We start from the raw sequence: 26,407 nt of genomic DNA, 5'->3' as shown, positions 1-26,407 counted from the left end.
ATCATAAGACCATAAGATATAGGAGCAGAATTAGGCCATTCAGCCCATCGAGTCTACACCACCATTCAATCATAGCTGATAAGTTTCTCAGCCCCATTCTCCCTCCTTTCCCTCTAACCTTTGATCCCCTTACCAAGCAAGAACCTATCTATCTCTGTCCTAAATACATTCAATGGCCTGGAAGCACAGAGAAAAGAAGAATAGGAATAGGAAGATCCATTCGGTTGGTTTGTAGCCCAAATAAGTATTGCAATCAGAGTGATCTTCTTAAAGTGGAAACTCCCTGCTGGCCTTGTTGCATACATTCCTAAGGTCAATTTGTGAGCTTGGATTTACAGTAAGTCCTAGCCTAATGTTATTGTTGCATTCCTGAAAAATGCAACTTTAAATGACTCAGTGTTCGGTGAACTAGATTTTCCCATTATAACCAATTTACTAGGTTGTGTAAGATCTTTCTCATCAGAAAAACACATTCAAAACATTATACCCAGTAAGCTGAAATAATTTAGATTGTTAAATTCCTATGTTCATAAATGAAATAACTTTAAAACTAAAATAAATTAAAAAATATAAAAGAAAATAAAAAATACAAAAGAAAATATAAAAGAGATGCCTTTCTTTACTTACCTACCTTTCTACCTACCCACATTCTCCGACTCTTTGGCCCACTCTCTGACCTCCCAGTCATCGCCGCTTAGAAACATAGAACACCCACAGTACAGAAAGAGGCCATTCGGCCCATCGAGTCTGCACTGATACTCCGAAAGAGCATCTTACCCAGGCTCAACTGTCTTATCTCCATAATCCTGTGCATTTACCATGGCTAATCCACCTAACCTACACATCTTTGAACTGTGGGAGGAAACAGGAGCATCAGAAGGAAACCCACGTAGACATGTGGAGAACGTGCAAACCCTACACAGATGGTCACAGCTTGGTATGGCTCTTGCTCTGCCCCAGACCGCAAGAAACTACAAAAGGTCATGAATGTCGCCCAATCCATCATGCAAACCAGCCTCCCATCCATTGACTCTGTCTATACTTCCCACTGCCTCGGCAAAAGCAGCCAGCATAATTAAGGACCCCACGCTCCCCGGACTCTCTTCCACCTGCTTCCGTCGGGAAAAAGATACAAAATTCTGAGGTCACGCACCAACTGACTCAAGAACAGCTTCTTCCCTGCTGCCATCAGGCTTTTGAATGGACCATTAAGTTGATCCCGAGCTATGACTGTAACGCTACATTCTGCAATCTCTCTCGTTTCCTGCTCTATAAACGGTATGCTTTGTCTGTATAGCGTGCAAGAACAATACTTTTCACTAATACATGTGACAATAATAAATCAAATCAAGTCAAATCACCGAGGCTGGAATTGAACCCGGGTCCCTGGCGCTTTGAGGCAGCAGTGCTAACACTGTGGCACTGTGCCACACTTCCAGCTATAGAATAGTGAAGCAAGCCCAAGGGGCTGGATGGCCTACTCAGGTTCCCACATTGTTTGTATGTTCCTAAGAGGGTTACGTGCAAATCTCCCGACAGGTGTGAAAAAAATAAAAAGTTCGGTCAGGTAAATCAGGAAGTTGCGGTCAGGTCACGCCAGCTTTTAAAAGCTTTATGAGAATAGAAGGGACTGGGGAGATAAGGAGTTCCTATTACGAGGTTCCGGAAAAGGAGAAGTAAAAGTAGGTAATGATGAGAAGAATCTTGATTAAAAGAAGTTTTAAACAGAGCTAAATAAAACTCCCTCGGCATTAATCATTCAATTTAATGCCAGTTGTTTGGCCTCATTAGACGCTATGGTAACAGTATTTTATGTAACTTGATATTTCTGTATCACAACTTAACAAAATTTTTTGGAAACATTTTCTTTAATTTATGAAAAGCACTTTTAGAGCTGAAATTAGGTGGCATCTGGTTCGGGGAACGCTGTCACTGCAGCCACATCAAATCTGCTTTCCTTCTCCAATATATCCCGCAAAACAACCATTCTATCATTTTCCTCAGAAAAATATTCCCAAGGGAATGATAAATGGAGACACACTTGGAAATCCCAGTGTGGTTCAGGAATTCCAGCTTCACTATCGTTGGAGGAATGCATCGGGCTGTGGTGAGCCTTCCTGTCTGGTTCTGTGGATCAAGCCATGGCGAGCCAGGCTAACAATTCCAATTAGCAATAATGGGGATTCCTGAGATTCCACAAGGTTACAAGGTTAAGCACTTCATTCACTTTAAGTGGCAAGTCAAATAATGTAGTTGAGGCTACAAAGAAAAATTGAGATGTGACTTGTAGATTAGACGCGATGCTCAGAGGTTGTTGGCTCCAGTACTAACACAGCAGTGCAATAACTGTGCAGGACATAAGCTGAAACAATAGTCTGATATTTATTCATGACAATCACACAATCTGCAACGTGTCTCAACAAAATCTCAACATAGTCCCCGTTTTAAGCTGCGCTGTTGATCTGCTGTAACATTGGTCGGTTGATGGGGAAAGGGAAGCAGCGAGTGGGCAAGGCAGTGAGAGGGATGATTGGCAAGCACGTAGTGGCACAGTGGCTCAGTGCTGCCTTACAGTGCCGGGGACCCGGGTTCGATTCCCGGCTTCGGTGACTGTGTGGAGTCTGCACGTTCTCCCCGTGTCTTTCACGTGCCCACCCCCAAGAACTGTTCCCAGCAACCCCACTCTCCAAACTTCAACAGTTTCCCGAAGCATTATTGTTGGCCATTTTGTTTTTATTTATTCTTTCATAGGATGTGAGTGTCATTGGCAAGGCCAACATTTAATGCCCATCCCTAATTGCCTTTGATTTAAATGGCTTGCGATGCCATTTCAGAGAACAGTTAATCACATTAGAATCATAGAATCCCTCCAACGCAGAAAAGGTCATTCGGCACCAACTCTCCGACAAAGCACCTTACCCAGGCCCTCGACCCCGCCTTATCCCCATAACCTCACACATTTTCCATGGCTAATCCATTTAACCTACCATTCTTGGGACACTAAGGGGCAATTTACCATGGCCAATCCACCACACCTTTGCACTGTGGGAGGAAATTGGAGCACCTGGAGGAAACCCACGCAGATCCAGGAAGTATGTACAAATTCTACACATGATGTGGAGATGCCGGCGTTGGACTGGGGTAAGCACAGTAAGAAGTCTCACAACACCAGGTTTATTTGGGAACACAAGCTTTCGGAGCACTGCCCCTTCATCAGGTGCGTGGGAGTTGTGTTCACAAACAGGGCATATATAGACACAAACTCAATTTACAAGACTTGATTGCCTGTAAAGACTCCATTCCAACCATTATCTTGTAAATTGAGCTTGTGTCTATATATGCCCTGTTTGTGAACACAACTCCCACTCACCTGATGAAGGGGCAGTGCTCTGAAAGCTCGTGTCAAATAAACCTGTTGGACTTTAACCTGATGTCGTGAAAATTCTACACAGGCAGTGACCTGAGGCCAGAATTGAACTTGGGCCCCTGGCACTGTGTGGCAACAATGCTAACCACTGTGCCCATCACGTTGCCATTGCTGGAGTCACATGTGGACCAGGTCAGATAAGTACAACAGATTTCTTAGTGAACAAGATGGCTTTTTACAACAATTGACAATGGTTTCATGGTCGCTATTACTGAAACTAGCTGTTAACTCCAGATTTATCAATTGAGTCTACGTTCCACCAACTGCCGTGGTGGGATTTGAACCCACAGAGCATTAGGCTGGGTCTCTGGATTATTAGGCTAGTGGCATCTCCCATGTACCACTGTCTCCCCCAAAAGTGCAAGGCTCGGCCTCCATCCTCTTCCAAACATACAAAAAAGGGTTGCTACAAGACCCAGCCACCAGCAGCCATGTCATTTCATGGTGGAGTCAAAATTCTCCAGTTATCAGAACAACACTCCTGACCTTTGCCTTTACACCTTGCGCTTGTTCCCAGCATTGCTCCTAACAAAGTCATCCTGTTCCTCTGAGTGGCTCTAACCTCTGCATAATACACAAGTGGAAACCCTGAAGAAGCCATGCCCGCTGTGTGCAGTGGCTGGGATCACGCACAGCAGCAGTGGGGCTCTTGGAGGTAAAACATGAAGGCCTGATACACCTTGAACTTCACCCACAATCACAGACATACATGCCACCACCCCCCCCCCCCCCCCCCGCAAATATTGTTGGTTGGCATTAAAGTGAGTGTTGCTTTATATGATATTGTGGCCGAGTTTGCAGTGCTTCGAGTTCAGTGCTTACAGATGGGGGCTACATTTCTTTCTTGTCCCTCCTAAGGTCCAAATATACTGTGTGATATGTACCTCTCCTTCTCTTCAGCTCCTCATTCAGCAACATCACTGTCACTGGGCCTCAACCTTTTCCAGAGCTTTGGAAAAATCCTTGTCTCCCTCAATCATCCTATAATTGTGGAATCAATACTTGCATGTATATCGCGCCTTTCGTAGCCTCAGCATGTCCCAAAAGAATTTTACAACCAATGTCCAATTTCTCTGCAGATGGAAGAAGCTCCTCTTCATTCAGACCAGCCAGACTTCTGTTAATTATCATTGTACCTCGTGTGGAATACGCACAGGAAAATTACCAGCAACAGATGAATGACCCCATTGCCCGGCTACAAAGGTTGCTACCTGTAATCACTATGGCACAGATAATACAACTCCCACCCAACACGATGCTGGCTCAATGAACTAAGGACCGTTAACTCACCACATGGCAGAACAGAGCGTGATGATAAAAGCCAAACTGCAAGGTGAGCTCATTGATGACACACATCCAAATGACAGGGGAAAGACACATTTAACTCCCATAAAGATCATAGTGGCCACACAGAAAAATAAAAAAAGCAGTTGCATACCATGAATGAATGGAGTGAACTCTGGAACGAATGGGACGTGTTGGTGGTGCCCAAACAAAGCATTTGGGGGGTTAACAAAGAGAAGTTCAACTCTAAGGAGGAGAAGAGGAATTTCCGAAGAAGGCAAGCAACTGCAAGATGCCCAGACTACAACTCTAACTTCAAATTAACAAAGCCTAGCACTCCTCCAAATGTGACCAGAATGAAATCTGGAAGGATTGTCAAAACTTCAGACTGCCTGAATTTATAAAGTCAGAGATTTGAGGGGGGTGGTGGGAGTGGTGAGAAGGAGTAGCATGATTGTAATGTAAATATATTGGTGAAGACTTGGGAGGTGGGGGGGGGGGGGAGGGGGAGAGAAGTGCATATAAGGGAATCTGGCATTGCAAGAGTTAATGTAGGACTGGGAAACAGTACTGCCCACAATGAGAAGTAAACAGGACTTGAACTAGAATCAGCTGTGAATTAGACAGAGACCTGTGTAGAAGCAAGCATGGAGTTAGCTCATAGCTTATCCTGTGTGTATGTACACAGTGATGTGCTAAAATAACATTCAACCATTCAACCATACAACCACACAGAACCCCATGCACAGAATCCCAAAGTTGTTGTCAGTTTCAAGGAGTCATGACAGCAATAACTGACAGTTTCACTATTGTTACCAAGCAAAATTCAGAGCATAATCCAGGCTGGCATTTCAGTGCAGTACTGAGGGAGTGCTGCACTGTCAGATGTGCCATCTTTCAGATTGGACCTGTTTGTGCTCTCAGGTGGATGTGAAGTGTCGATGACATTTTTGTTAAAGAAAATTGTTGTCTTATATTTAGCCCTCAACCAACAGAACTCAGAAAAAAAATCCAATCATTTGGTCATTTATCTCATTGATTATTTATTATCAATTTATTATCATTTATTATTGTCCATGTATTAACATACAGTGAAAAGTGTTGTTTCTTGCACGCTATACAGACAAAACATACTGTTCATAGAGAAGGAAACGAGAGAGTGCAGAATGTAGTGTTACAGTCATAGCTAGGGTGTAGAGAAAGATCATCTTAATGTGAGGTAGGTCCATTCAAAAGTCTGACAGCAGCAGGGAAAAAGCTGTTCTTGAGTCGGTTGGTACGTGACCTCAGACTTTTGTATCTTTTTCCCGAAGGAAGAAGGTGGAAGAGAGAATGTCCGGGGTGCCTGGGGTCCTTAATTACGCTGGCTGCTTTCCCGAGGCAGCGGGAAGTGTAGACAGAGTCAATGGATGGGTGGCTGGTTTGCATGGTGTATTGGGCTACATTCACAACCTTTTGTAGTTCCTTGCAGTCTTAGGCAGAGCAGGAGCCATACCAAGCTGTGATACAACCAGAAAGAATGCTTTCTATGGTGCATCTGTAAAAGTTGGTGAGAGTCGTAGCTGAAATGACAATTTCCTTAGTCTTCTAAGAAAGTAGAGGCATTGGTGGGCTTTCTTAACTATAGTGTCGGCATGGGGGGGACCAGGACAGGTTGTTGGTCACCTGGACACCTAAAAACTTGAAGCTCTCGACCCTTTCTACTTCGTCCCATTGATGTAGACATGGGCATGTTCTCCTTTACGCTTCCTGAAGTCGATGACAATCTCCTTCGTTTTGCTGACATTGAGGGAGAGATTATTGTTGCTGCACCAGTTCACCAGATTCTCTATCTCATTCCTGTACTCTGTCTCGTCATTGTTTGAGATCCAACCCAGTACGGTGGTGTCGTCAGCAAACTTGAAAATTAAATTGGAGGGGAATTTGGCCGCAAAGTCATAGGTGTATAAGGAGTATGGTAGGATGTGAGAACACAGCCTTGTGGGGCACCAGTATTGAGGATGATCATGGAGGAGGTGTTGTTGCCTATCCTTACTGATTGTGGTCTGTGAGTTAGGAAGTTCAGGATCCAGTCACAGAGGGAGGTGCTGAGGCCCAGGCCACGGAGTTTGGAGATGAGTTTCGTGGGAATAATAGTGTTGAAGGCTGAGCTGTAGCCAATAAATAGGAATCTGACATAGGTGTCCTTGTTGTCTAGGTATTCCAGGGCTGAGTGCAGGGCCAGGGAAATGGCGTCTGCTATGGACCTGTTGCGGCAGTAGGCAAACTGTAGTGGATCCAGGTAGTCCTGGAATTGATTCATGCCAGACGAACCTTTTGAAACACTTCATAATGATGGATGTCAGAGCTACCGGCCGATAGTCATTAAGGCATGCTGCTTGGTTTTTCTTAGGTACCGGGATGATAGTCAACTTCTTGAAGCAGATAGGGACCTCAGATTGTTGTAAAGAGAGGTTGAGGATGTCTGTGAATATCTCCATCAGCTGATTCGCGCAGGATCTGAATGCACGTCCGGGTACCCCATCCGGACCAGTTGTTTTCCGTGGGTTGAAATTCAAGAAAGCTGCTCTGACATCTGCAATGGCGACCCCAGTTACAGGTTCATCCAGGGTGGAGGGCATGCTGCTTTTGGGGATTTTGCTGCACACTGATTGGCTGCTGCATTTCCAACAGTAACTACATTGAAAATACTTCATTGGCTACGAATCGCTCTGGGGTGTTCTGAGGTTTTCTCATTGCTGCACTGGAATAAATCCTTTATTGTCTTTACAGCGGTAAACTGCTCAGAGTGATGCATTTAGCTCTCAAAGAAAATTAATGATTGCATATGGGTGTCGCTGGCTGACCAGCATTTATTGCCCATCCCTAGTTGCCCTTGAACTGAGTGGCTTGCTCGGCCATTTCAGAGGGCAATTGAGAGGCAACCACATTGCTATGGCTTTGGAGTCACATGTAGGCCAGACCGGGTAAGGACGGCAGATTTCCTTCCCTAAAGGGACATTAGTGAACCAGATGGGTGTTTCCAACAATCAACAACGGTTTCATGGTCAGCGGTCGATTCCTAATTCTAGATATTTTTTATTGAATTCAAATTCCATCTGTTGTGGCGGGATTTGAACCCGGGTCCCCAGAACATTAGCTGAGTTTCTGGATTAATAGTCTAGCGATAATACCACCAGGCCATTGCCTCCCCTAATTAAATGTTAATTTTCTAAAGAAGCTGCTTAGACAGTGTTGCATAGCCTTTCAGGCTGTGGGGGGTAACCTGAGCACCTGGAGGAAACCCATACAGACACAGGGAGAATGTGCAGACTCCGCACAGACAGTGACCCAAACTGGGAATCGAACCTGGGTCCCTGGTGCTGTGAGGCAGCAGTGCAAACCACTGTGCCACCGTGCCACTGTTACACACAGAGTTTCTGGCATTGAAACAGGCCAGTGTTCATTCTCCCACAAATCTCTTCTCACCCTCATCCTATCAGCATCACTGTCTATTCTTCTTTTACCTCATGTATTTAATTAACTTCCCTTCAAATAAATCTATACCAATCGCCTCAGTTGCTCATGTGGTATAACAAGTTTCACATTTCTCACCACTCTCTGCATAAAGAAGTTTCGCCTGAGTTCCTGCTTCGATTAATGTGTGACTATTATAAATTGATGATCCCTAGTTTGGACTCTCTCATTGGTGGTGGAAACATCTTCTCTGTGTTAGCAAGCATTTCTAACCTGGACGCTGAGATGAAAGACTACAGACCCACAACACAGCTATGCAACACTGTCTAAGACCCACACACAACAAGGTTCGAAACAGTAAAAAAGATTTTTCATTCATATAGCATCCTTGACCACCCCACTGGAAGTCCCAAAGCACTTGTACAGCCAATGTACTTTGAAGTGTAGTCACTGTTGCAATGTAGGAAACACAGCAGCCAATTTACACACAGCAACATCCCACTAACAGCAATGTGGTGTTGACCAATAATCAGTTTTTGTGACATTGATTGAGGGATAGGTGGATTGACAATGGTAAGTCTCCCCTTAGTGCCAGGGGGAGTCACAGGGTTAATACATGGGGTTAGGGGCTTAGGGCCTGGGTGGAATTGTTGTTAGTACAGGCTCGATGGGTCAAATGACCTCCTTCTGCGCTGTAGGGATTCTATAATTATTGACCACGATAGCCTGTTCTACTTCAAATAGTGCTGTATAATCTTGATATTCACTGAGAGGACGGAAAGGATGTTAAATTCATGTCTCATCCAACACTGCAGCACCCGCTCAGTTCTGCATGGGAGTGTCATCTTTGATTTTTGCAATTAGTCCCTGGAGTGGGACTTGAAATCACAACCTTGTAATTCTATGAGTATCACCAGCCCCACCATTTAAAAGAAAATCATGGGTGGGATTCTCTGACCGCACTCGCCACAAAACCGGAGAATCCTGCCCAAGGTCAATGGACCTTTGCATGGTCTGCCCTCCCCACCCGCTATGATTCCCGTGGCAGGCGGGAGTGGAGAATTCCCCCCCATCGATGGGATGTGGGCATCACTGGCTGGGCCAGCATTTATTGCCCCATCCCTAACCGTCCTCCATTTCAGAGGGCATTTGAGAGTCAACCACATTGCTGTGGGTCTGGAGTCACATGTAGGCCCGACCGGGTGCAGATGGCAGATTTCCTTCCCTAAAGGACATTAGTGAACCAGATGGGTTTTTACAACAATTGACATGGTTTCGTGGTCATCAGTCAACTTTTAGGCTGGTATTTTACAACCTCACCCGGGCGAGGCTTGTAAGATCTTGCCCGAGGCCAATGGAGAATTCCGTTCTGCAAGCCGCGCCCGCCCCGATTCCGGGGCGGTAAAATTCCGCCCTTAGTTCCAGATTTTTTATTGAATTTAAATTCCACCATCTGCCATGGTGGGATTCAAACCCGGGTCCCCAGGTCTTGGTTCTGGGTCTCTGGATTACTCATCCAGTGACAACATCACTATGCCATTGTCTTTAGATTATCTAGACCGACAGAGAGTGGGACTAAGAGAATGCTGCACTGTCAGAGCTGGTATCTTTCGGTTGAGGTGTTAAATTGAAGCTTCTCAGCTGGCCATAAAAGATTGACCATGTTATTTCAAAGAGCAGGGCATTCTTCCCAGCAGCCTAACTAATATTTAGCATCAGTCAACACCACGAAAAGCAGATTATTGAGTCATTATCATAATGAAGTGCTTTGGGCCATTTTACTGTGTTAAAGGCGCTACATAAATGCAAGTGTGTCCTCATTGCTGTTTGTGGGGGCTGGCTGTGCACAAATTAGAATCACAGAATCCTACAGTGCAGAAGGAGGCCATTCGGCCCATTGAGCCCACACCTGCAACAATCTCTGTCACCCCCACATATTTACCTTCCTTATCCCCCTGACACTGAGGAGCAATTTAGCGTGGCCAGTCAACCTAACCTGCACATCTTTGGACAGTGGGAGGAAACCGGAGCACCCGGAGGAAACCCATGTAGACATGAGGAGAATGTGTAAACTCCACACAGACAGTCACCCGAGGCCAGAATTGAACCCGGGTCCCTGGCGCTGAGGGGCAGCAGTGCTAGCATTATTACAATAGTGGAACAGTTAGTACTTTGTTAGCTGTAAAGTGCGGTGAGACATCCTGAGGTGCTAAGCGATGCTGTATAAACCCAAACACACTTAAACACGTTTCTCCCTTTCTTCGGCTCTGAAGAAGAATCATACGGACTCGAAACATTGGCCAGAATTTTACTGGCACGCCTGTCCCAATTCCAGGGGTGGGCGAGGCTCGGAGAACGGCATTCTCCGTTCGCCTTGGGCGGAATCGTATAAACCTCGGGCGGACGTGCCGGTGAAATTCCGCCCATTAACTCTGTTTCCTCTCCCTACAGCCGAACCTGCTGAGTTTTTCCCAGCATTTTCTGTTTTTTGCTTCTTATAAATACGAGTTCTTTCCTCCGTAAGGTTTGAATCTTGCAATCAGAATTCAACCTTGAAAGCACCCTTAGGCAGGCTGACCCCATGAACATGTGACTATGTCCTCGGTTCTAGTGGATCACGTATGACCGAGCTTGCAAAATCAAGTTTATTGTTTATGGGCAGCACAGTATCTGCTTGCTGTAACACTGGGTTTGGATTTACAAACCCTTGAAAGTAGAAATAACCTTTATGTAAAAAAAAGCAACACATTTGGATATAAAATGCACCACTGTATAAAATACACCTGTGTTTGATGTTTTAATTCCTACCTTTAAAGTGTTTGGAAAAGCCATTCCTAAAATCAAATATTCCCATTAAATTGAACTTGGAGTTCCACTGCATTGGTGTGATGGAGAATTTTTGCAGTAATTGCTGAATGAAGTAAATGCAGTTGTTCCATTACAACAACTCTCCCTTAACCCCTACAACAAACTGGGCACAATTCCGCTGTGTCATTTTCTGAAAACAGAGGGCATTGAACCTGTAGTGTGGAACGTGATGGTCTAACTTGTATTAATCATTTACCAGCAATTCTTGGGTTAGGGGGAATGCTGACAACATTGTCAAAGTTTCAGGCTGTGGAACCAAGCAGATGCTCGCCGCTGTGGGCAGGTACAGAGTGGCCAGCGTCCAGATACAGTGTGGCCAGAGTCCTGTATCGCACCCTGAGCGAGGGGCAGCAGCTGCCCCCTGAATTAGCCGGCGTGTGAAAGGGAGAAGGTGGGGCTACACCGGGAAGCCTCGGGTGCAATCATTAAGAACCATTAGTGTTCAGAGGCAGCTGCCTCACAAAAGCTGAGAATGCAGCTGTGGCTACGGCAAGACACAACTTGAAAAGAGCCCGAGAGAACGAGGAACGCTCAGGTGAGCATTTCAGGCAAGAAAGGAGAGGGGATCGGGAGATTCATCGGTTGGAAATGTCTCGGTCTAGAACGGACAGGAAGGGAAGAGAATTAAGGTGCAAAAGGATGAGGATGAGGAGGAGGGAGCAAGGGGATGAGGAGGAGAGTGGAGAGATGTAGCAAAGTGGAAAAAGACAGAGTGGGAGGAGAGGGAGCAAGTGGATGACAGGACAGTGTACCAGCAATGATGAATCTAGGCATTGGTCAGGGAACCTGTCAACCGGTGTTAAATATAACCTCAGTGATATTAGATTGTGTTAATGAACTGCAGGATGTTATTTTAGTTTTAAGCCAGTCAGCATTTTGTGCTTTTAAACGCTTGAACCAAATTAATTTGCTTTACTTTTCAATAACTTAACTAGGAAGTAAGTAAAGGAAATATTTTGTCCTCCTAATTGTTGCCAGCTGCAGGTTTGTCACTGTTGATGGTATCTGTTGTGGGAATGTGAATGAGGTTGAAACTGCGATTTATCTGTAGTTTACAAGGCTGACAGCCGTTCCTTCCCCGTACCCCAACCTCTCTCCCTCAACCCTTCTTTTCACCAAACACTCTTTTCTGGTCTGCAGCTTTCTTGTTATGGAGGTGCCGGCGTTGGACTGGGGTGGGCACAGTAAGAAGTCTCACAACACCAGGTTAAAGTCCAACAGATTTATTTGGTAGCACAAGCGCTGCTCCTTCATCAGGTGAGCCGCTGCGGGCAGGTACAGAGTGGCCAGCGTCCAGGTACAGTGCAGGTATAATGGTCCAACCATTATCTTGTAAATTGAGTTTGTGTCTGTATATGCCCTATTTGTGGACAGAACTCCCACTCACCTGATGAAGGAGCAGTGCTCCGAAGGCTTGTGCTACCAAATAAACCTGTTGGACTTCAACCTGGTGTTGTGAGACTGCTTACTGTGCTTTCTTGTTGGGCAGGGATTCAGAGTGCCAAACAGCCCTGCCTACCAAGTCGAAGTTGCCATTATTTTGGATGTGAGACAAGGCAGCAGACGTTGGCAGGCTTTTATTTTATGCTTCCAGGGAATGTGGGCAATGCTGGCATTTGTTGCCCATCCCTAATTGCCCCTTGAACTGAGTAGCTTGGTAGTCCATTTCAGAGGGCAGTTAAAAGTCAATCTCATTGCTGTGGCTCTGGAGTCACATGTACGCCAGACTGGGTAAGGACGGCAGATTTCCTTTCCTAAAGCACATTAGTGAACCAGATGGACTTTCAACAATAATAGTTTTCAATTTAGGATTATTAATTATTTGGATTCAAATTCCACCAGCTGCTGTGATGAGATTTGAACCCATTGTCTCTGGAGCATTAGCTCTGGGATTACTGTTACAGTGACAATACCACTATGCCATAGCACTTCACAACTTGTCCTTAGTTGACATCCGAGGAGTCTCGCAGGATGGGAAATAGGTACAGGAGCTGGGCCCTGTTTTGTTCCCTCCCCTGGCACAGGGGCACTGAGGCTAGCTGTAGCAGTCCCATCATTGGCTGGATTCAGATCCGTTCCCTGGGGAGAAGTGAGGGATCAAACCTTGTCCGAATAGCTCAGCCTCTCGGGTTAAGAGTGCTCTGAGCAGTTGGGTAGGGGGACAGGAGCTGTTTGACAGCTATGAACTGTTCCTTAAAATTGCCACGATCATGAAAGGTGGTACATTTCAGGATGGAAATGTGGAAGAGTGATCCTTGTGTAAACCTGTTAGATTGCAATATTGAAGTTGACTCACTGGTTCTATTTACTCAGGGAGGCTGATGATGTTTGTTTTCGCTGGCTGAGTTAAACCGGGACAATGGACGTTCTCCTGGTTCCCATGGAGTTGGCCCTTTGTTACTGAGACTTGTGCTGACAAATCCTGAGAATATCAATAATGGGATTCCTGCTCTCGTGCGTGCAGCAAATATCAGGAAATCCCAGCGACTGAGCTTTGGGCAGGCGTCGATCAGTTTACTGACACCTGGGCTGGAATTTTCTCATCGGTGGGATCGGAAGATCCCACTGACGCCGAAACCCCAACCATGGGTTTCCCGGCAGTGGGAGGTATGTGGAATGGGAAACCCCGTTAACATGGGGTTAAGGAGATCCCACCACTGGCCAATGGCGTGCTGCCTCTGCTACCGTGAAGCACACTGCGGGGGGCACGGAAAATCCCACCTCCGGATGAAATTTAGCCCACATTTTCCTGAGCTCCAAGAATAGGAGATGATGAACTGTTGTCAATGGTGACAGCTGCCTTTGATTTTGGTTGCTGTGGCTAAGGAGATGAAATATTCGAGCCACCCCTCCTTACATAGAACTATAAATCATACAAGCGACCATCTGACTGATTGAGTTCTGCAATTCATCTCACTCCCTTGCCCTTTTCTCATTGCCCTGCAGAGCTATACATATTTGAGATGAAATAGTGGTGCACTGATAATGTCACTGGGCTCGTAATCCAGAGGCCCAGGCTCATGCTCTGGGGGGAACGTAAGTTCAAATCCCACCAGCTCGTGAGATTTAAATTCAATTAATAATCTGGAATTGAAAGCTTCGTCTCAGTAACGGTGATCTTGAATCAGTTGTCATAAAAATCCATCTAGTTCACTGATACCTTTCAGGGAAGGAAATCCACCATCTTTACCTTGTCTGGCCTACCTGCGATTCCAGACCCACAGCAATGTGGTTGACTCTTAACTGTCCTCTACAGTGGTGTGGCAAGTCACTCAGTTCAATGGCAATTAGGGATGGGCAACAAGTGCTGTCCATGAAAGGACAAGGAAAAATCCTGAATTTTGGGTGGTTGGTTTTGCCACCTAGCTGTCAATCTCACTTCTGATAACTTGCCTTGAAATTTCATGTTAAAGAAAGTGTTGCATTTATATAGTGCCTTTCCAGGCCTCAATGTGCCAAAGCCCTTTGCAACCAATGAAGTACCTTTTTGAAGTGTAGTCACTGTTAGCAACACAGCAGCCAATGTACTCACAGTGAGCTCACACCACAAACAGGGTGAGGGATCATTATTGACCAAGACACCAAGTAGATCTCCCTTGCTTTTCTTCAAATTCATGCCATGGTATCATTTACATCCACCTGCAAAGGAAGTTGTGGCTTCGGTTTACTAGTTAGAATATCCTAAATTGAGCAAAGCAACATCACCTGGCCAGATGTGAAAAGTTTATCAACCTTCAGGTTAGTGTTGGAGAAATTAATGGATCTGAAAGTCGATAAATCCCCAAGAGTCTGATAACCTACATCTCAGGGTGATAAAGGAAGTGGCCGTGGAAATAGTGCATGTTTCCAAAATTCTGTAGGTTGTGGAATAGTCCAGAATGGAGGGTGGTACAATTTCAAATAGGAGGGAGGGAGAAAACAAGGAATTACAGACAGATTATCAGGAGTAAGGAAAATACTAATGTCTATTATAAAGGATGTGATAACAGGTCACTTAGAAAATATCAACTGGATTAGACAAAGTCAACATGGATTTATGAAAGGGAAATCATGTTTGACAAACCTAGTGGAGTTTTTGAGGACATAACTAGCAGAAAGGAGAACTAGTGGATGTTGTGTACATGGATTTTCAGAAAGCTTTTGATAAAGTTCCAGATACGAGGTTCTTGTGCAAAATTAGAGCATATGGGATTGGGGGTAATATATTGGCATGGATTAAGAATTGATTCACAGACAGGGAACAGAGGATGGGAATAAATGGGTCTTTTTCGAAGTGGCAGGCATTGACTAATGGAGTTCCGCAGGGATCAGTGCTTGGGCCCCAGCTATTCACAATACACATCAATGATTTGGATGAAGGAACTAAATGTGATTTCCAAGTTTGTTGATGACATGAAACTTGGTGGGAATGTGAGTGGTGAGGATGATAAGAGAGTTCAAAGTGATTTAGACAAGTTGAGTGAGTGGGCAAACACATGGCACATGCAGTACAATGTGGAAAATTGTAAAGTTATCCACTTGAGATGGAGAAACAGAATGGCAGAGTATTATTTAAATGTTGATGTTCAAAGGGACCTGGGTGTCCATGTACACCAGTCACTGAAAGCAAGCATTCAGGTGCAACAAGCAATTAGGAAGGCAAATGATATGTTGGCTGTCATTGGAAGAGGGGGTGAGTACAGGAGAAAGGATGTCTAACTGCAGCTGTACAGAGCCTTGGTGAGACCACATCTGGAGTATGGTGTTTGGTCTCTATGTCTAAGCAAGGATATGCTTGCCATAGAAGGTGTGTAGTGAAGGTTCACCAGATTGGATGACAGGATTCTTGTATGAGGAGAGATTGTGTTGACAGGCCTGTATTCACTGGAATTTAGAAAGACGAGAGAGGATCTAATTGAAATGTATACAATTCTGACAGGGCCGGACAGACTGGATACAGGGGTGTTGTTTCCCCTGGGTGGGGACGTCTTGGACAGGGGGTCACAGTCTCAGGATACTGGGTTAACCATTTAGGACTGAGATGAGGAGAAATTTCTCCACATGAGGGTGATGAACCTGTGGAATTCTCTATCACAGAAGGCAATGGAGGCCAAGCCACTGAATATATTTAAGGAGGTAGATTTCTGGACACTAAAGGCATCCAGGGGTATGGGGAGAGAGAGCAAGAGTATGATACTTAGATAGAGGACCCGCCATGATTATATTGAATGGTGGAGACTCGAGGGTCGAATGGCCTACTCCTGCTCCTATTCAATGTTTCTGGGTTTCATAGAAACTAGAAGCTCGAGTAGACCATTCGGCCCTTTGAGCCTGCTCCGTCATTCATTTTGATCATGGCTGATCATCGAATTGAATTTGTCAAAAAAACTAATCATCTCAGCCATACTTTTTTATATCTCCTGTGACTGAATGCAGAAAAAATGTGCTTCGGTTGTTATCTCCTGGTGTCAGTAAATTATTGCGTTCACTCATTTTTGTTATCTGCTTGTTATTTGGCAGTTGTATCCATGTAAAGTTTCCATGCACTCCAGAAATTGGTCACTCCCAAGAGTCTTTTAGGGATCAAAGGCTGTGTGTGTCTGTAATTATTTTTTTTACCACAAAATTCAACTGTTTACACTGCAGCCAATTCGCCAAAGAACCACAGAATCCTTACAGTGCTGAAGGATACAATTTGAGTCTGCACTGAATCTCCGAAAGAGCATTTGACCCAGGCCCACAACTCGCCCTATCTCTGTAATGCCACACATTTAGCATAGCCAATCCACCTATCCTGCACATCTTTGGACTGTAGGAGGCAATTGGAACGCCCGGAGGAAACCCACGCAGACACGGGGAGAACATGCAAACTCCACACAGACAGTGACCTAAGGCCGGAATCGAACCCGGATCCCTGGTGCTGTGAGGCAGCAGTGCTAACGACTGTGTCACCATGCTGCCCATCCCATCAGTGCTGCTCTTTAACAGTCCAGGTTGGAACTCCAATCAAAGTAGCTTTCATTCAGGGAAATCACGATCGCCACTGATTTTAAAGTGGCCAGAGTTAGCATAACTGACATATTTAATCTCTTGCTGTTCCTGTCATGGGGTGGCATTGCAGAAAAATCCCAGGAAATTACCAAGTCGCCTACAGTAATGACACATGGGAGTTATGCCACGACTCTGTGACATTAGGGCAGCTGAAAGCTTATTGAAATGTATCTCCACTGCAACTGAGCGGGCAATTCTAGGCACTCACGGACCTCATACCTAGAGGTACCACAGCTAGCGTGTAATTGACAGTCAGTGCTAGTGGCCTTCAGATCTTGTCTTTTGAGTCCATTCATGTGGATCCTACAACATAGATGTGCAAATCTCCAGGAAAATCTGGGTTGATGTTTGTGAAAGGGGATAGAGTTGGGGGGAGAAACTATAAGCTGCTTTTCATTCCTGTTACATATTTTCTCTAATGGTTCCTGCTCTGTTGTAACAAAGCTAATGGCGGAAAGTTAAAAGAAAGCCTGTACTGGTGTAGAAGTTGAGTTTCTAAGATTAAACTTGCAGCCAAAGAGTAGGGGGTTGGCTTTGACACGCATCAAACTTTGCACTCTTTTGAGGTGTCGAAATCCATCCTATCCCATCACCTCGCTATTGCAGAGTTACCAGGTCAGAGATTGTTACCACTCACCCCACCCCCAAAAGCAGTGCGAAAGGAGACAAAGTATTTTTATCACGTTGACATGCACAGACATGAGGAGCTGAACAGCTGCCTCTTTAAAGGTGTGCTATTCTCTGATTCTATCAGAGTAGAATTGCACCTGGGAAAGTGGCAAGTGGGTGGTGAATACAAAGAGTTTGGATATTTTGGCTAAAAGTCAGGGATTGACTTTTACGTGAGATTGACCATTACTTGACCATGTGCAGCACGTCTTTGCTGGGACCCTGCTAAAGGACGATTGGAAGAAGCAACTTGAGACAGTTGACTATTCTTCCAAAGTTAAATCTTTGACCCCAGGTTAGAGCTGTCTTTAGGGTAAAGCACTGAGCATTGTCGATATCAACCCAGCAGTGATTGAAATGAATAGGAATGAAAATCCATGAGCCTACACTGGATGAATTTTACTCGGCAAGAATCGGAAGCAAGTTGCTTTGAAACAAAACACGCATTAGGGAATTCATAGAAATCATAGAAATGCTACAGTACAGAAAGAGGCCATTCGGCCCATCGAGTCTGCACCGACCACAATCCCACCCAGGCCGTACCCCCATATCCCTACATATTTTACCCACTAATCCCTCTAATCTATGCATCTCCAGGACACTAAGGGGCAATTTTAGCATGGCCAATCAACCTAACCCGCACATCTTTGGACTGTGGGAGGAAACCGGAGCACCCGGAGGAAACCCACGCAGACACGAGGAGAATGCGCAAACTCCACACAGACAGTGACCCAAGCTGGGAATCGAACTCAGGTCCCTGGAGCTGTGAAGCAGCAGTGCTAACCACTGTGCTACCGTGCCGCCCATTAAAGATTACCCCAGGCAGTAAATCTATCACAACTGACACTGGTATCTCAGCTATCCAGTGAGAGATAAGATTGGAGTTTTGTGGAGTTGGAATAACTCTGCAGGCCTTTAAAAATGACAGGTGAGACTTGGACGCACAAGTCCTCCCATTACTTCTGATTAATCCAATTTTTTTCGGAAGGTGGAAGGGGTGGGTTGTAACCCAAACTCACCACGACCGTTTGAACATTGAAGTGAGTTCAAATGGACCCCATTCTGGCTGTAACAAGGACAAACCTGCAATGGGGGTGTCATGAATTTAAGGAGTAAATGCAAAGGCTCTGGAAGGGTGGATTATAACTATTCAAATGTGAAGTTATTGAAATGCCTAGACCTGTAAAGGAAAACAGGCTGTCAATGTCAGTGAGGATTCAGTTACAATAGTTGTTTGTTGGCATTTGCCTATATGAAAAATCCTTATGAATGCTTGGCTGATTTTCACAAGTTATAATTATCTCAACAACCGGGTTCTAAGTTCCCAGCTTAATCGATAGCTCAAAGAGGTTCCAAATGGATTGGCTGTCTTTGATATAGGCTGATGAATAGATGTTTGATTATTGTTACAAGAGATTAAGCACTTGAGGAGATTTAAACATTTTGAATAGACTTTTAGTTTTGAAACTATAGTACTAAATATTTAGACCTTAATTTTATTTCATGGCAACAAGGCTCCTGAGTTCTGCCTTTGGTCGATCCGGCTGAGTTGGCATGGAGGATGTAAGGGCCAATGGTGGTGGGTGAGTTGGCATGCATTGGCATTACGTTTACATGAATGAACATATGAATATATGATTTAGGATCGTGAGGAGGCCACTCAGCCCCTCGAGCCTGTTCCAATATTCAGTAAGATCATGGCTGATCTGACTGTAACCTCAACCCCACATTCCTGCCTCCTCCCAATAACCTTTCACCCCCATGTTCATCAGAAATCTATCTAGCTCTGCCTTAAAAAGATTCAAAGACTCTGCTTCCAACTGCCTTTTTGAGGAAGAAACTTCCAGAGACTCGCGACTCTCAGAGAAAAAAATTCTCCACATCTCCGACTTAAATGAGCAACCCCTTATTTTTAAACAGTGGCCCATAGATCTAGATTCTCCAATAAGAGGAAATAACCACTCCACACTGTCAATACCCCTCAGGATATTAAGGGTTTTGATCCAGTCACCTCCAATGGATACAAACCTAACCTCTCCAACATTTCCTCGTAAAGACAACATGTCCATTCCTGGAGTTAGTCTAGTAAACCTTCTCTGAACTGCTTCTAACGTATTTACATCTTTTCTTAAATAAGGAGACCAATACAATACTCCCAAGTGTGGTCTCACCAATGCCCCATACAACTGACTTCTTGCCCCACTTCTTGCCTTCAAACAACCGCAAAACCTCAAACAGACCATTGTCCGCAGCAAACTACCCAGCCTTCAGGAGAATAGTGACCACGATACCACACAACCCTGCCACAGCAACCTCTGCAAGACGTGCCGGATCATCGACACGGATGCCATCATCTCACGTGAGAACACCATCTACCAGGTACACGGTACCTACTCTTGTAACTCGGCCAACGCTGTCTACCTGATACGCTGCAGGAAAGGATGTCCCGTGGCATGGTACATTGGCGAAACCATGCAGACGCTATGACAATGGATGAATGAACACCGCTCGACAATCACCAGGCGAGACTGTCCTCTTCCTGTGGGGGAGCACTTCAGCGGTCACGGGCATTCAGCCTCTGATCTTCGGGTAAGCGCTCCCCAAGGCGGCCTTCACGACACACGGTAGCACAGATTCGCTGAGCAGAAACTGATAGCCAAGTTCCGCACACATGAGGACGGCCTTAATCGGGATCTTGGGTTTATGTCACACTATCAGTAACCCCCATAGCTTGCCTCCTGGACTTGCAGAATCTCACAGGCTGTCCTGTCTGGAGACAATACACATCTCTTTAACCTGTGCTTAATGCTCCCTCCACTCACATTGTCTGTATCTTCAAGACCTGTTTGGCTGTAGAGATTCGCATTCTAATCAGTATTCCGTAACTTGATTTTGTGTCTCTGTGCCCTGTTTGAGAGCAGATTTCCACTCCATCTGATGAAGGAGCAGTGCTCCGAAAGCTAATGGCATTTGCTACCAAATAAACCTGTTGGACTTTAACCTGGTGTTGTTAAAACTCTTACTGTGCCATACAACTGATACATAGCCTCCCTGCTTTTGTAATCAATTCTCCTCACAAGAAACAATAACATTCTATTAGCTTTCCTAATTACTTGCTGTATCTGCATTTTGTGATTCATGCACCAGGACACTCAGTCTAGGCACCTCAGAGCTTCGTAATCTCTCACCATTTAGATAAGATTTTTTTTTAATCCTTGTGCCAAAATGGACAATTTCACATTTAACTCCATTTGCCAGGTTTCTGCCCACTCACTTACACTATGTCTCTTTGTAGTCTCCTTAAATCCTCTTCACAATTTACTTTCTAACCGATCTTTGTGTTGTCAGCAGATTTAGCAATTATACCTTCAGTTCCTTCACCCAAACCATTGATATAAATTGCGAACAGTTGAGGGTCCAGCACTGATCCCTGTGGCGCCCCACTCATCACATCCTGCCAACCAGAAAAAGACCCATTTATGCCAACTCTGATTCTGTTAGCTAGCCAATATTCTATCCATGCTAACACAGTACCCCCTGCACCATGAGCTTTTATTTTCTGCAATAACCTTTGATGTGGCATCTTATTAAATGCCTTAAGTACAGTACATCCACTGGTTCCCCTTTATCCTCAGCACATGTGATTCCTTCAATAAATTGGTTAAACGTGATTTCCTTTTCACAAACTCCTGTTGACTCTGCCTGATTGCCTTGATTTTTTCCCCCCCAGTATTCTATCTTTGCTTAATTTCACTGCACCTTGACTAAATTTAAGAAATTGAGATTTTTTTGAAGATACTTTATAATCTAGGAAACTCGGCAATCAATTTGCGCACAGTAAGATCCCACAAATAGCAACATGACAAGAACCAGGTTTTCTGTTTAGTAATGTAGTGGAGGGATAAATATTGGTCAGGCCAATGGCAAAATACCCCTCACCTTCTCTGAAATGATGGCTTGGGATCACCTGAGATGGAAGAGGGCGTCTCGGTTTAATGTCTGGTATAAAAGGTGGCACTTCTGATAATACAGCACTCTCTCAGTGCTGCACTGGGAGTGCCCACCTACATTTATCCGCCTGGAACTTTGGTGGGGGATGTAAACCTAGAATCTCGAATTCACTAGTCAGGAAACCCACCAGCTAAGGCACAGCTTTTTAAAAAAATTCATTCATGGGACATGGGTGTCGCTGGCTGATCAGCATTTATTGCCCATCCCTAGTTGCCTGAGGGCAGTTAAGAGTCAACCACATTGTCGTGGCTCTGGAGTCACATGTAGGCCAGACCAGGTAAGGACAGCAGATTTCCTTCCCTAAAGGACATTAGTGAACCAGATGGGGGTTTAAAACAATCAACAATGGTTTCATGGTCATCAGCATGTTCTTAATTCCAGATTTGTTTTTATTCAATTCAAATTCCACCATCTGCTGTGGCGGGATTTGAACTCAGGTTCCCATAACATTAGCTGAGTTTCTGGATTAATGGTCTAGTGATAATACCACTAGGCCATTGCCTCCCCTGATTTCAAAGGTGTGGGGGATGAACATTGACACTGTTCGTACAGTTAATCCTCCATCACCTAATGGGCAAATTGGCAGGCTCAATAACAGCAACGTCTGGCATAGGATCTGAACCTTCCTGACTGCATTACATTTATCAGGGTTAGAGTGATCTCCTAGACTAGATTTGATCACCTAAACAGGTTGGAGATGAAATTATCAGAATTTCTTTCTCTAGGGGGCCTCGTTATTTTATCTGATTTTAAGCTTCTCCCAGGAGATTACTCGGTTTCCAGGTCGGGTGGGGAGTGTCTGTATTGTGATGCATCCCCAGTTGCAATTATGTGGAACAGGCTGAATGCAGCCCTGGGACTTTCCTGCCCATCAATCTTGGCAGTGTTTATCAGGAGCTGCTTCACATTCCTGAGGACGTCAACTGGGGCGGACACCCAGGTGCTGTGAGTGTCCCAGGCCTAAGAAGGGAGAGATTACATCATCTCCAAGTTGCTACCCAATAATCTGCAGTTGGATATTGGATGAGGAAACACTTCCTGCAGCCAAAAGGTCAGTTGATTGTCACTGTCCTGTTTACACATGGAGAATGATTAGTTGGGTGAGATACTGGAGGGTGCTTGGTCATCCTAGGGCTATCCACAGGCAACCTGTACAGATAAAGCTAGAAGCCATTGAGGCTATTGATGTATGGGGTCAGAGACAGAATCCATAGGCATGTTAGATGGTATTGTTGTGATTCCAGTACCGAGATTTTTTAAAAAGTTTATTTATTAGTGTCACAAGTAGACTTACATTAACACTGCAATGAAGTTACTGTGAAAATCCCCTAGTTGCCACACTCCGGCGCCTGTTCGGGTACACTGAGGGAGAATCTAGCACGGCCAATGCACCTAACTAGCACATCTTTCAGACTGTGGAGATAACCGGAGCACCCAGAGGAAACCCACACAGACACGGGGAGAATGTGCAAACTCCGCACAGACAGTGACACAAGCTGGGAATTGAACCCGGGTCCCTAGCACTGTGAGGTAGCAGTGCTAACCATTGTGCCACCGTGCAGATGTCAGCATGAGCCCATGAAATGCAAGCATGGGAATCTGTGAAGGAACATCAGTGTTTTATCAGGAATCTCTGATTTGGACTGTGAAGGCTTGGCAAAGATCCTCCATCGGTGGTGATCAGCAGAACGCAGACAATCTGATGTTATCAACTCTCCCTGCTCTCATTCAGTGGTGTCTAAATGCAGACAACACGTGGCTGGTCACACAGCTGCCAAGTGAGGCTGTAAAAACAGGCTTGTGTGATTTTACACATTCCCTGCTAAATGGTCTCAGACTTGTTAATTCTGCTCCATTTAGGTTTGGATAGAGTGGAAAGGAAGAAAATTCCTTCCCCACAGCACTCCATTAGTTAAGGGATATTCCACTCTCAGCAATGATGCTGTCATGGCAACACCTTTCAGCAGACGTCACCATCTTTAAACCAGAAGCAGGGCAGAAGGGAAAATTTGTAATTTCTTCAAAATGTCTCAAGGACCTGAATTGTTTCTAAGCACATTTGAAAAGGAATTTGAAGGGATTGCATCAATTGCAAAGGCATCAACTGCAATTTTCTTGGATAATGGAAAATGCTGGTCCATGCGACCTGATTACCTTTGACCTGGATGCAGTACCAATAAGAATGAAGTTAAGACTAGAGGTGGCGGGCACAAAAGAGAGCTGTAAACACAAAGGAGGGCCACAAGCAGGAGAGCTGGAGGGTGAAGGTGATCAGATTCAAATAGAATGCAAAGAGAGACAGAAAGAGGAACACAGAATTTGTGTGAGGAGAAACCAGCATAACTCTATGGAAACATTGGTTTTCTGTTTAGCAGTGAGATAAATAGAATTCCAGAAGCTTTAGAGAAGCGATGTATGAACAAGCTAAAAGGCTTAACCCTAAAAGGTGGTGTGACTAACTCAGGCGCTTGAAAAAGCTGAGCTTTTGTAAGAAAAAGCCAGATTGTGAACTAGGTATTGTTAGTTGATTGGTTGAAAAGGAACTCTGGAAAGCTACATCATCAGAACTGAGGTGACCTGGATGAGAGAGTGTTGGTAGATGTGCACCAAGTCGGTGCTAACCGTATCCAGGGACGCCAGATGGAATGACCTGCTGGTGAATGGAGGCGGAAGGTCGAATCAATTGGAAAGAGGAAGATTGCATGTGGTATTTTAGTGTGAGAGTGATGTCATTGTGTAAGATGTATCTTTGTTGTATCAATTATTTAAAGTTTACCTTTCTTTTATTTGAAGTATCTATTGCCTGTTAATTCATGTTTAACTTTTGGTGGTTCTGGTTTGTTTTAAAGTAAAAGTTATAAGAAATGAAATCTTGTGCTAATTTCTTCATTTTGGGGCCCTGTTGTAACTTTGATTATTTTGATTTATGGTTCCTTCACGGGATGGTAACAAAACATTTCATTGGCACAATAGTGACATGGATTCTTAACTGTACTGCCCAATGGTAAAGGGTAAAGTTGCCATGGTCCCAGATGACCACAGGCTGGTGGTGACTTAACCTGAGGATCACTACATCTCGGGTGAGGGACAAGGGATGGGATTTTCCAGCCACGCTCGCCCCAAAACCAGAAAATCCTACCCCAGGTCAACATGCATGGCCCCCCCCCCCTCCCCCTCCCCCTGTGTCTTTGTTCAATCATCTTAGAGTCCTTCAGGAATCTACCGTTGACTTCCTCCTCTTTCTGATGAGGGTAAGAGTCTGACAGAACTGTCACACACGTTTACCCACTTTCCTCCCTGGCTCCAACTGAGGTTCCTCCCTGACCCCTGGCTCCCGATTGGCTGGCTTCCCGCACAGCCTCTGCATAGGGTCTCGCCCAATTACATGGCCCTAAGTGATTGTCCCCTTAAACCGGCCACGCTGCTACATGAACCCTTTCAGATTGTGCTTTCCAGGTCACCACAACACACTCTGCTATATTTTCTGGTTCCCATAAGTTAGGAATAATTGCACCTTGGGTGGGATTTTACGGATTTGTTCGTCCCGAACCATAAAATCCCGCCCAAGGTCAACGGACCTTTCCATGGTCCATCCCTTTCCTGTGGCAGGCAGGAAGGTAAAATTCCGCCCTTGTCTTGAAATGCTGGAGCCTCATGGAGTATTTCTTGCTGCTTTCTATCTGGCTGGTGGACTGGTAGACATTGATGCATTGTTGCTCAGCACCTGACTGCAATGCAACATTGAAAACAGCATGCTGCGATTTATAGCCACATAGTCATCAGTTTGCGCATCATATAACCCTGAGTGCAAACTTCCTCTTTATCAGCCCTCTGGCTCCTTCGTTAATTATTTTGTATTAATGCTTCTGTTCGATGAACGTCATGCCAATGGAAACAGTATCTTCTTATTTACCCTATCGAAACCATTCATGATTTTGAACTCGTTTATTAAATCTCCTCTTAACTTCCTCCAGTCATTCCACATAACTGAAATTCCTCATCCCTGCTACCATTCTGGTAAATATCCCCTACACCTTCTCTGGGAGGTGGCATTCCTAAGATGTGGCACCAAATTGGACTCACAACTTCAGCTGTGGCCTGACCAGTGTTCTGAAACATTTTAGCCTATCATCTTGGCTTTAGTACTCTATTCTGTTTATAAAGCTAAGGATCCCAGAAGCTTTTTTTAAAAAAGCAGTCTTGTCAACTTGTGCTACCACCTTCACAGATTTCTGTGCACTCACCCAAAGTGTCTCTGTACCTGCACCCCCTTTTAAAACTGACCCACTTCTATCTACTTTCCTGTCTTTAGAATTATTATTTGGCTGTCACTTTGTGTCGATAGCTCAGTATTGGATAGGTGTGTTTTACATACAAACAGATGGAATTGGAGCAGAAATCAGCCATTCGGCCCCTCGAGCCTGCTCCACCATTCTAGACAATCATGGCTGATCTATTTGTGCTTTGCATTCCACATTTCCCTGATACCCTTGTTAATAAGAATCTATCTACCTCCACCATAAAAAATATTCACTCACCCGCCTCCACCACCTTCTGAGGCAGAGAGTTCCAAATCACACAGCCCTCCTGAGAGAAAAAAAAAATTCCCCTCATCTCTGACCTAAAAGGGTGACCCCTAATTTTAAACCAGTGCCCCCAATA

At 44.8% G+C, this 26,407-nt stretch overlaps 1 protein-coding gene across 2 annotated transcripts in view; it reads left to right on the top strand.

The window, feature by feature from the left end:
• Positions 1–11,299: 11,299 nt before the first annotated feature.
• The window catches only part of LOC144509230 (protein eva-1 homolog B-like), an 87,423-nt gene continuing 72,315 nt past the window's right edge, over positions 11,300–26,407 (top strand). For both annotated transcript variants that reach the window (XM_078237783.1, XM_078237780.1), the window contains exon 1: positions 11,300–11,570. The gene's annotated coding sequence lies outside the window, so the exon portion shown is untranslated. The remainder of the gene's footprint in view (positions 11,571–26,407) is intronic.

Source organism: Mustelus asterias, chromosome 21 (assembly GCF_964213995.1).
Source record: "Mustelus asterias chromosome 21, sMusAst1.hap1.1, whole genome shotgun sequence".
Classification (NCBI taxonomy): Eukaryota; Metazoa; Chordata; class Chondrichthyes; order Carcharhiniformes; family Triakidae; genus Mustelus; species Mustelus asterias.
The sequence above is the reverse complement of the archived record's forward strand: the minus strand, read 5'-3'. Positions and strand labels throughout refer to the sequence as shown.